This window comes from Phyllobates terribilis, unplaced genomic scaffold, assembly GCF_046119375.1.
Source record: "Phyllobates terribilis strain yellow unplaced genomic scaffold, ASM4611937v1 Scaffold_9__5_contigs__length_417890890, whole genome shotgun sequence".
NCBI lineage: Eukaryota > Metazoa > Chordata > Amphibia > Anura > Dendrobatidae > Phyllobates > Phyllobates terribilis.
Window position 1 is genome coordinate 268,757,805 of NW_027362769.1, and position 9,957 is coordinate 268,767,761.

Genomic DNA, 9,957 nt, shown 5'->3' on the forward strand with positions numbered 1-9,957 from the left:
CACTGACATTTGCACTATCTGAAAGTCTGATAAACGCCGGAAAGATGACTAAGTCCAAAAAAAAAATTTTTTAAACTTTTTTCAATTTTACCCTCGTGGGATATATATTCTACCCACACACATTTGGAACACTCCTGGGGTACCCTCACACATATTATTCCCTCATTTAGTGGATATTTTCACAAAAAAGTGAAATTTTCAAAAATCCAAAATATTGGCTGAAAACGAATGCATATCAAGGACTCATTGGGCGAATCGCTCTGGAACTGAAATCGCAACGCTCAGTGATATTTGCCCTATCTGAAAGTCTGTTAAACGCTGGAAAGATGACCAAGTCAAAAAAAAATGTTTTCAACTTTTTTCAATTTTACCCCCGTGGGATATATATTTTACCCACACACATTTGGAACCCTCCTGGGGTACCTTCACACATATTATTCCCTCATTTAGTGGATATTTTCACAAAAAAGTGAAATTTTCAAAAATCCAAAATATTGACTGAAAACGACTACATATCAGGGACTCATTGGGCGAATCGCTCTGGAACTGAAATCGGAACGCTCACTGACATTTGCCCTATCTGAAAGTCTGATAAACGCCAGAAAAATGACTAAGTCCAAAAAAAATAATTTTTCAACTTTTTTCAATTTTACCCCCGTAGGATATATATTCTACCCACACACATTTGGAACATTCCTGCGGTACCCTCACACATACTATTCCCTCATTTAGTGGATATTTTCACAAAAAAGTGAAATTTTCAAAAATCCAGAAAATTGGCTGAAAACGACTAAATATCAAGGACTCATTGGGCGAATCGCTCTGGAACTGAAATCGGAACGCACACTGACATTTGCCCTATCTGAAAGTCTGATAAACACCGGAAGAATGGCTACGTCCAAAAAAAATAATTTTTCAACTTTTTTCAATTTTACCCCCGTGGGATATATATTTTACCCACACACATTTGGAACCCTCCTGGGGTACATTCACACATATTATTCCCTCATTCAGTGGATATTTTCACAAAAAAGTGAAATTTTCAAAAATCCAAAATATTGGCTGAAAACGACTACATATCAAGGACTCATTGGGCGAATCGCTCTGGAACTGAAATCGGAACGCTCACTGACATTTGCCCTATCTGAAAGTCTGATAAACGCCGGAAGAATGGCTGCGTACAAAAAAAAAATTTTTTCAACTTTTTTCAATTTTACCCCCGTGGGATATATATTTTACCCACACACATTTGGAACCCTCCTGGGGTACCTTCACACATATTATTCCCTCATTTAGTGGATATTTTCACAAAAAAGTGAAATTTTCAAAAATCCAAAATATTGGCTGAAAACGACTAAATATCAAGGACTCATTGGGCGAATCGCTCTGGAGCTGAAATCGGAACGCTCACTGACATTTGCACTATCTGAAAGTCTGATAAACGCCGAAAAATGGGTAAGTCCCAAAAAATATTTTTTTCAACTTTTTTCAATTTTACCCCCGTGGGATATATATTTTACCCACACACATTTGGAACTCTCCTGGGGTACCCTCACACATATTATTCCCTCATTTAGTGGATATTTTCACAAAAAAGTGAATTTTTCAAAAATCCAGAAAATTGGCTGAAAACGACTAAATATCAAGGACTCATTGGGCGAATCGGTCTGGAACTGAAATCGGAACGCTCACTGACATTTGCCCTATCTGAAAGTCTGATAAACGCCAGAAAAATGACTAAGTCCAAAAAAAATAATTTTTCAACTTTTTTCAATTTTACCCCCGTAGGATATATATTCTACCCACACACATTTGGAACATTCCTGCGGTACCCTCACACATATTATTCCCTCATTCAGTGGATATTTTCACAAAAAAGTGAAATTTTCAAAAATCCAAAATATTGGCTGAAAACGACTACATATCAAGGACTCATTGGGCGAATCGCTCTGGAACTGAAATCGGAACGCTCACTGACATTTGCCCTATCTGAAAGTTTGATAAACGCCGGAAAAATGACTAAGTCCAAAAAAAAAATTTTTTTCAACTTTTTTCAGTTTTACCCCCGTGGGATATATATTCTACCCACACACAATTGGAACTCTCCTGGGGTACCCTCACACATATTATTCCCTCATTTAGTGGATATTATCACAAAAAAGTTAATTTTTCAAAAATCCAGAAAATTGGCTGAAAATGACTAAATATCAAGGACTCATTGGGCGAATCGCTCTGGAACTGAAATCGGAACGCTCACTGACATTTGCCCTATCTGAAAGTTTAATAAACGCCGGAAAAATTACAGTCCAAAAAAAAATTTTTTTCAACTTTTTTCAATTTTACCCGCGTGGGATATATATTCTACCCACACACATTTGGAACTCTCCTGGGGTACCCTCACACATATTACTCCCTCATTTAGTGGATATTTTCACAAAAAAGTGAATTTTTCAAAAATCCAGAAAATTGGCTGAAAACGACTAAATATCAAGGACTCAATGGGCGAATCGCTCTGGTGCTGAAATCGGAACGCTCACTGACATTTGCCCTATCTGAAAGTCTGATAAACGCCGGAAAAATGACTAAGTCCAAAAAAAAATTTTTTTTCAACTTTTTTCAATTCTACCCCCATGGGATATATATTCTACCCACACACATTTGGAACTCTCCTGGGGTACCCTCACACATATTATTCCCTCATTTAGTGGATATTTTCACAAGAAAGTGAATTTTTCAAAAATCCAGAAAATTGGCTGAAAATGACTAAATATCAAGGACTCATTCGGCTAATCGCTCTGGAACTGAAATCGGAATGCTCACTGACATTTGCCCTATCTGAAAGTCTGATAAACGCTGGAAAAATGACTAAGTCCAAAAAAAAAATTTTTTCAACTTTTTTCAATTTTACCCCCGTGGGATATATATTCTACCCACACACATTTGGAACTCTCCTGGGCTACCCTCACACATATTATTCCCTCATTTAGTGGATATTTTCACAAAAAAGTGAATTTTTCAAAAATCCAGAAAATTGGCTGAAAACGACTAAATATCAAGGACTCATTGGGCGAATCGCTCTGGAACTGAAATCTGAATGCTCACTGACATTTGCCCTATCTGAAAATCTGATAAACGCCGGAAAAATGACTAAGTCCAAAAAAAAAAAATTTTCAACTTTTTTCAATTCTACCCCCATGGGATATATATTCTACCCACACACATTTGGAACTCTCCTGGGGTACCCTCACACATATTATTCCCTCATTTAGTGGATATTATCACAAAAAAGTGAATTTTTCAAAAATCCAGAAAATTGGCTGAAAACGACTAAATATCAAGGACTCATTGGGCGAATCGCTCTGGAACTGAAATCGGAACGCTCATTGACATTTGCCCTATCTGAAAGTCTGATAAACGCCGGAAAAATGACTAAGTTCAAAAAAAAAATTTTTTTAAACTTTTTTCAATTTTACCCCCATGGGATATATATTCTACCCACGCACATTTGGAACTCTCCTGGGGTACCCTCACACATATTATTCCCTCATTTAGTGGATATTTTCACAAGAAAGTGAATTTTTCAAAAATCCAGAAAATTGGCTGAAAATGACTAAATATCAAGGACTCATTCGGCTAATCGCTCTGGAACTGAAATCGGAACGCTCACTGACATTTGCCCTATCTGAAAGTTTGATAAACGCCGGAAAAATGACTAAGTCCAAAAAAAAATTTTTTTCAACTTTTTTCAATTTTACCCGCGTGGGATATATATTCTACCCACACACATTTGGAACTCTCCTGGGGTACCCTCACACATATTACTCCCTCATTTAGTGGATATTTTCACAAAAAAGTGAATTTTTCAAAAATCCAGAAAATTGGCTGAAAACGACTAAATATCAAGGACTCAATGGGCGAATCGCTCTGGTGATGAAATCGGAACGCTCACTGACATTTGCCCTATCTGAAAGTCTGATAAACGCCGGAAAAATGACTAAGTCCAAAAAAAAATTTTTTTTCAGCTTTTTTCAATTCTACCCCCATGGGATATATATTCTACCCACACACATTTGGAACTCTCCTGGGGTACCCTCACACATATTATTCCCTCATTTAGTGGATATTATCACAAAAAAGTGAATTTTTCAAAAATCATTGGCTGAAAACGACTAAATATCAAGGACTCATTGGGCGAATCGCTCTGGAACTGAAATCGGAACGCTCATTGACATTTGCCCTATCTGAAAGTCTGATAAACGCCGGAAAAATGACTAAGTTCAAAAAAAAAATTTTTTTCAACTTTTTTCAATTTTACCCGCGTGGGATATATATTCTACCCACACACATTTGGAACTCTCCTGGGGTACCCTCACACATATTACTCCCTCATTTAGTGGATATTTTCACAAAAAAGTGAAATTTTCAAAAATACAAAAAAAAGGCTGAAAACGACTAATTATCAAGGACTCATTGGGCGAATCGCTCTGGAACTGAAATCGGAACGCTCACTGACATTTGCCCTATCTGAAAGTCTGATAAACGCAGGAAAAATGACTAAGTCCAAAAAAAAAATTTTTTTCAACTTTTTTTAATTCTACCCCCATGGGATATATATTCTACCCACACACATTTGGAACTCTTCTGGGGTACCCTCACACATATTATTCCCTCATTTAGTGGATATTTTCACAAGAAAGTGAATCTTTCAAAAATCCAGAAAATTGGCTGAAAATGACTAAATATCAAGGACTCAATCGGCTAATCGCTCTGGAACTGAAATCGGAACGCTCACTGACATTTGCCCTATCTGAAAATCTGATAAACGCCGGAAAAATGACTAAGTCCAAAAAAAAAAATTTTCAACTTTTTTCAATTCTACCCCCATGGGATATATATTCTACCCACACACATTTGGAACTCTCCTGGGGTACCCTCACACATATTATTCCCTCATTTAGTGGATATTATCACAAAAAAGTGAATTTTTCAAAAATCCAGAAAATTGGCTGAAAACGACTAAATATCAAGGACTCATTGGGCGAATCGCTCTGGAACTGAAATCGGAACGCTCATTGACATTTGCCCTATCTGAAAGTCTGATAAACGCAGGAAAAATGACTAAGTCCAAAAAAAAAATTTTTTTCAACTTTTTTTAATTCTACCCCCATGGGATATATATTCTACCCACACACATTTGGAACTCTTCTGGGGTACCCTCACACATATTATTCCCTCATTTAGTGGATATTTTCACAAGAAAGTGAATTTTTCAAAAATCCAGAAAATTGGCTGAAAATGACTAAATATCAAGGACTCATTCGGCTAATCGCTCTGGAACTGAAATCGGAACGCTCACTGACATTTGCCCTATCTGAAAGTCTGATAAACGCCGGAAAAATGACTAAGTCCAAAAAAAAAATGTTTTCAACTTTTTTCAATACTACCCCCATGGGATATATATTCTACCCACACACATTTGGAACTCTCCTGGGGTACCCTCACACATATTATTCCCTCATTTAGTGGATATTATCACAAAAAAGTGAATTTTTCAAAAATCCAGAAAATTGGCTGAAAACGACTAAATATCAAGGACTCATTGGGCGAATCGCTCTGGAACTGAAATCGGAACGCTCACTGACATTTGCCCTATCTGAAAGTTTGATAAACGCCGGAAAAATGACTAAGTCCAAAAAAAAAATTTTTTCAACTTTTTTCAATTTTACCCGCGTGGGATATATATTCTACCCACACACATTTGGAACTCTCCTGGGGTACCCTCACACATATTACTCCCTCATTTAGTGGATATTTTCACAAAAAAGTGAATTTTTCAAAAATCCAGAAAATTGGCTGAAAACGACTAAATATCAAGGACTCAATGGGCGAATCGCTCTGGTGATGAAATCGGAACGCTCACTGACATTTGCCCTATCTGAAAGTCTGATAAACGCCGGAAAAATGACTAAGTCCAAAAAAAAATTTTTTTTCAGCTTTTTTCAATTCTACCCCCATGGGATATATATTCTACCCACACACATTTGGAACTCTCCTGGGGTACCCTCACACATATTATTCCCTCATTTAGTGGATATTATCACAAAAAAGTGAATTTTTCAAAAATCCAGAAAATTGGCTGAAAACGACTAAATATCAAGGACTCATTGGGCGAATCGCTCTGGAACTGAAATCGGAACGCTCACTGACATTTGCCCTATCTGAAAGTCTGATAAACGCCGGAAAAATGACTAAGTCCAAAAAAAAAATTTTTTTCAACTTTTTTCAATTTTACCCCCATGGGATATATATTCTACCCACGCACATTTGGAGCTCCCCTGGGGTACCCTCACACATATTACTCCCTCATTTAGTGGATATTTTCACAAAAAAGTGAAATTTTCAAAAATACAAAATATTGGCTGAAAACGAGTAAATATCAAGGACTCATTGGGCGAATCGCTCTGGAACTGAAATCGGAACGCTCACTGACATTTGCCCTATCTGAAAGTCTGATAAACGCCGGAAAAATGACTAAGTCCAAAAAAAATTTTTTTATCAACTTTTTTCAGTTTTACCCCCGTGGGATATATATTCTACCCACACACATTTGGAACTCTCCTGGGGTACCCTCACACATATTATTCCCTCATTTAGTGGATATTATCACAAAAAAGTGAATTTTTCAAAAATCCAGAAAATTGGCTGAAAACGACTAAATATCAAGGACTCATTGGGCGAATCGCTCTGGAACTGAAATCGGAACGCTCACTGACATTTGCCCTATCTGAAAGTTTGATAAACGCCGGAAAAATGACTAAGTCCAAAAAAAAAATTTTTTTCAACTTTTTTCAGTTTTACCCCCGTGGGATATATATTCTACCCACACACATTTGGAACTCTCCTGGGGTACCCTCACACATATTATTCCCTCATTTAGTGGATATTATCACAAAAAAGTTAATTTTTCAAAAATCCAGAAAATTGGCTGAAAATGACTAAATATCAAGGACTCATTGGGCGAATCGCTCTGGAACTGAAATCAGAATGCTCACTGACATTTGCCCTATCTGAAAGTTTGATAAATGCCGGAAAAATGACAGTCCAAAAAAAAATTTTTTTCAACTTTTTTCAATTTTACCCGCGTGGGATATATATTCTACCCACACACATTTGGAACTCTCCTGGGGTACCCTCACACATATTACTCCCTCATTTAGTGGATATTTTCACAAAAAAGTGAATTTTTCAAAAATCCAGAGAATTGGCTGAAAACGACTAAATATCAAGGACTCATTGGGCGAATCGCTCTGGAACTGAAATCTGAACGCTCACTGACATTTGCCCTATCTGAAAATCTGATAAACGCCGGAAAAATGACTAAGTCCAAAAAAAAAAAACTTTCAACTTTTTTCAATTCTACCCCCATGGGATATATATTCTACCCACACACATTTGGAACTCTCCTGGGGTACCCTCACACATATTATTCCCTCATTTAGTGGATATTATCACAAAAAAGTGAATTTTTCAAAAATCCAGAAAATTGGCTGAAAACGACTAAATATCAAGGACTCATTGGGCGAATCGCTCTGGAACTGAAATCGGAACGCTCATTGACATTTGCCCTATCTGAAAGTCTGATAAACGCCGGAAAAATGACTAAGTTCAAAAAAAAAATTTTTTTCAACTTTTTTCAATTTTACCCCCATGGGATATATATTCTACCCACGCACATTTGGAACTCTCCTGGGGTACCCTCACACATATTACTCCCTCATTTAGTGGATATTATCACAAAAAAGTTAATTTTTCAAAAATCCAGAAAATTGGCTGAAAATGACTAAATATCAAGGACTCATTGGGCGAATCGCTCTGGAACTGAAATCGGAATGCTCACTGACATTTGCCCTATCTGAAAGTTTGATAAATGCCGGAAAAATGACAGTCCAAAAAAAAAAATTTTTCAACTTTTTTCAATTTTACCCGCGTGGGATATATATTCTACCCACACACATTTGGAACTCTCCTGGGGTACCCTCACACATATTACTCCCTCATTTAGTGGATATTTTCACAAAAAAGTGAAATTTTCAAAAATACAAAAAAAAGGCTGAAAACGACTAATTATCAAGGACTCATTGGGCGAATCGCTCTGGAACTGAAATCGGAACGCTCACTGACATTTGCCCTATCTGAAAGTCTGATAAACGCAGGAAAAATGACTAAGTCCAAAAAAAAAATTTTTTTCAACTTTTTTTAATTCTACCCCCATGGGATATATATTCTACCCACACACATTTGGAACTCTCCTGGGGTACCCTCACACATATTACTCCCTCATTTAGTGGATATTTTCACAAAAAAGTTAATTTTCAAAAATCCAGAAAATTGGCTGAAAACGACTAAATATCAAGGACTCATTGGGCGAATCGCTCTGGTACTGAAATCGGAATGCTCACTGACATTTGCCCTATCTGAAAGTCTGATAAACGCCGGAAAAATGACTAAGTCCAAAAAAAAATTTTTTTTCAGCTTTTTTCAATTCTACCCCCATGGGATATATATTCTACCCACACACATTTGGAACTCTCCTGGGGTACCCTCACACATATTATTCCCTCATTTAGTGGATATTATCACAAAAAAGTGAATTTTTCAAAAATCCAGAAAATTGGCTGAAAACGACTAAATATCAAGGACTCATTGGGCGAATCGCTCTGGAACTGAAATCGGAACGCTCACTGACATTTGCCCTATCTGAAAGTCTGATAAACGCCGGAAAAATGACTAAGTCCAAAAAAAAAATTTTTTTCAACTTTTTTCAATTTTACCCCCATGGGATATATATTCTACCCACGCACATTTGGAGCTCCCCTGGGGTACCCTCACACATATTACTCCCTCATTTAGTGGATATTTTCACAAAAAAGTGAAATTTTCAAAAATACAAAATATTGGCTGAAAACGAGTAAATATCAAGGACTCATTGGGCGAATCGCTCTGGAACTGAAATCGGAACGCTCACTGACATTTGCCCTATCTGAAAGTCTGATAAACGCCGGAAAAATGACTAAGTCCAAAAAAAATTTTTTTATCAACTTTTTTCAGTTTTACCCCCGTGGGATATATATTCTACCCACACACATTTGGAACTCTCCTGGGGTACCCTCACACATATTATTCCCTCATTTAGTGGATATTATCACAAAAAAGTGAATTTTTCAAAAATCCAGAAAATTGGCTGAAAACGACTAAATATCAAGGACTCATTGGGCGAATCGCTCTGGAACTGAAATCGGAACGCTCACTGACATTTGCCCTATCTGAAAGTTTGATAAACGCCGGAAAAATGACTAAGTCCAAAAAAAAAATTTTTTTCAACTTTTTTCAGTTTTACCCCCGTGGGATATATATTCTACCCACACACATTTGGAACTCTCCTGGGGTACCCTCACACATATTATTCCCTCATTTAGTGGATATTATCACAAAAAAGTTAATTTTTCAAAAATCCAGAAAATTGGCTGAAAATGACTAAATATCAAGGACTCATTGGGCGAATCGCTCTGGAACTGAAATCAGAATGCTCACTGACATTTGCCCTATCTGAAAGTTTGATAAATGCCGGAAAAATGACAGTCCAAAAAAAAATTTTTTTCAACTTTTTTCAATTTTACCCGCGTGGGATATATATTCTACCCACACACATTTGGAACTCTCCTGGGGTACCCTCACACATATTACTCCCTCATTTAGTGGATATTTTCACAAAAAAGTGAATTTTTCAAAAATCCAGAGAATTGGCTGAAAACGACTAAATATCAAGGACTCATTGGGCGAATCGCTCTGGAACTGAAATCTGAACGCTCACTGACATTTGCCCTATCTGAAAATCTGATAAACGCCGGAAAAATGACTAAGTCCAAAAAAAAAAAACTTTCAACTTTTTTCAATTCT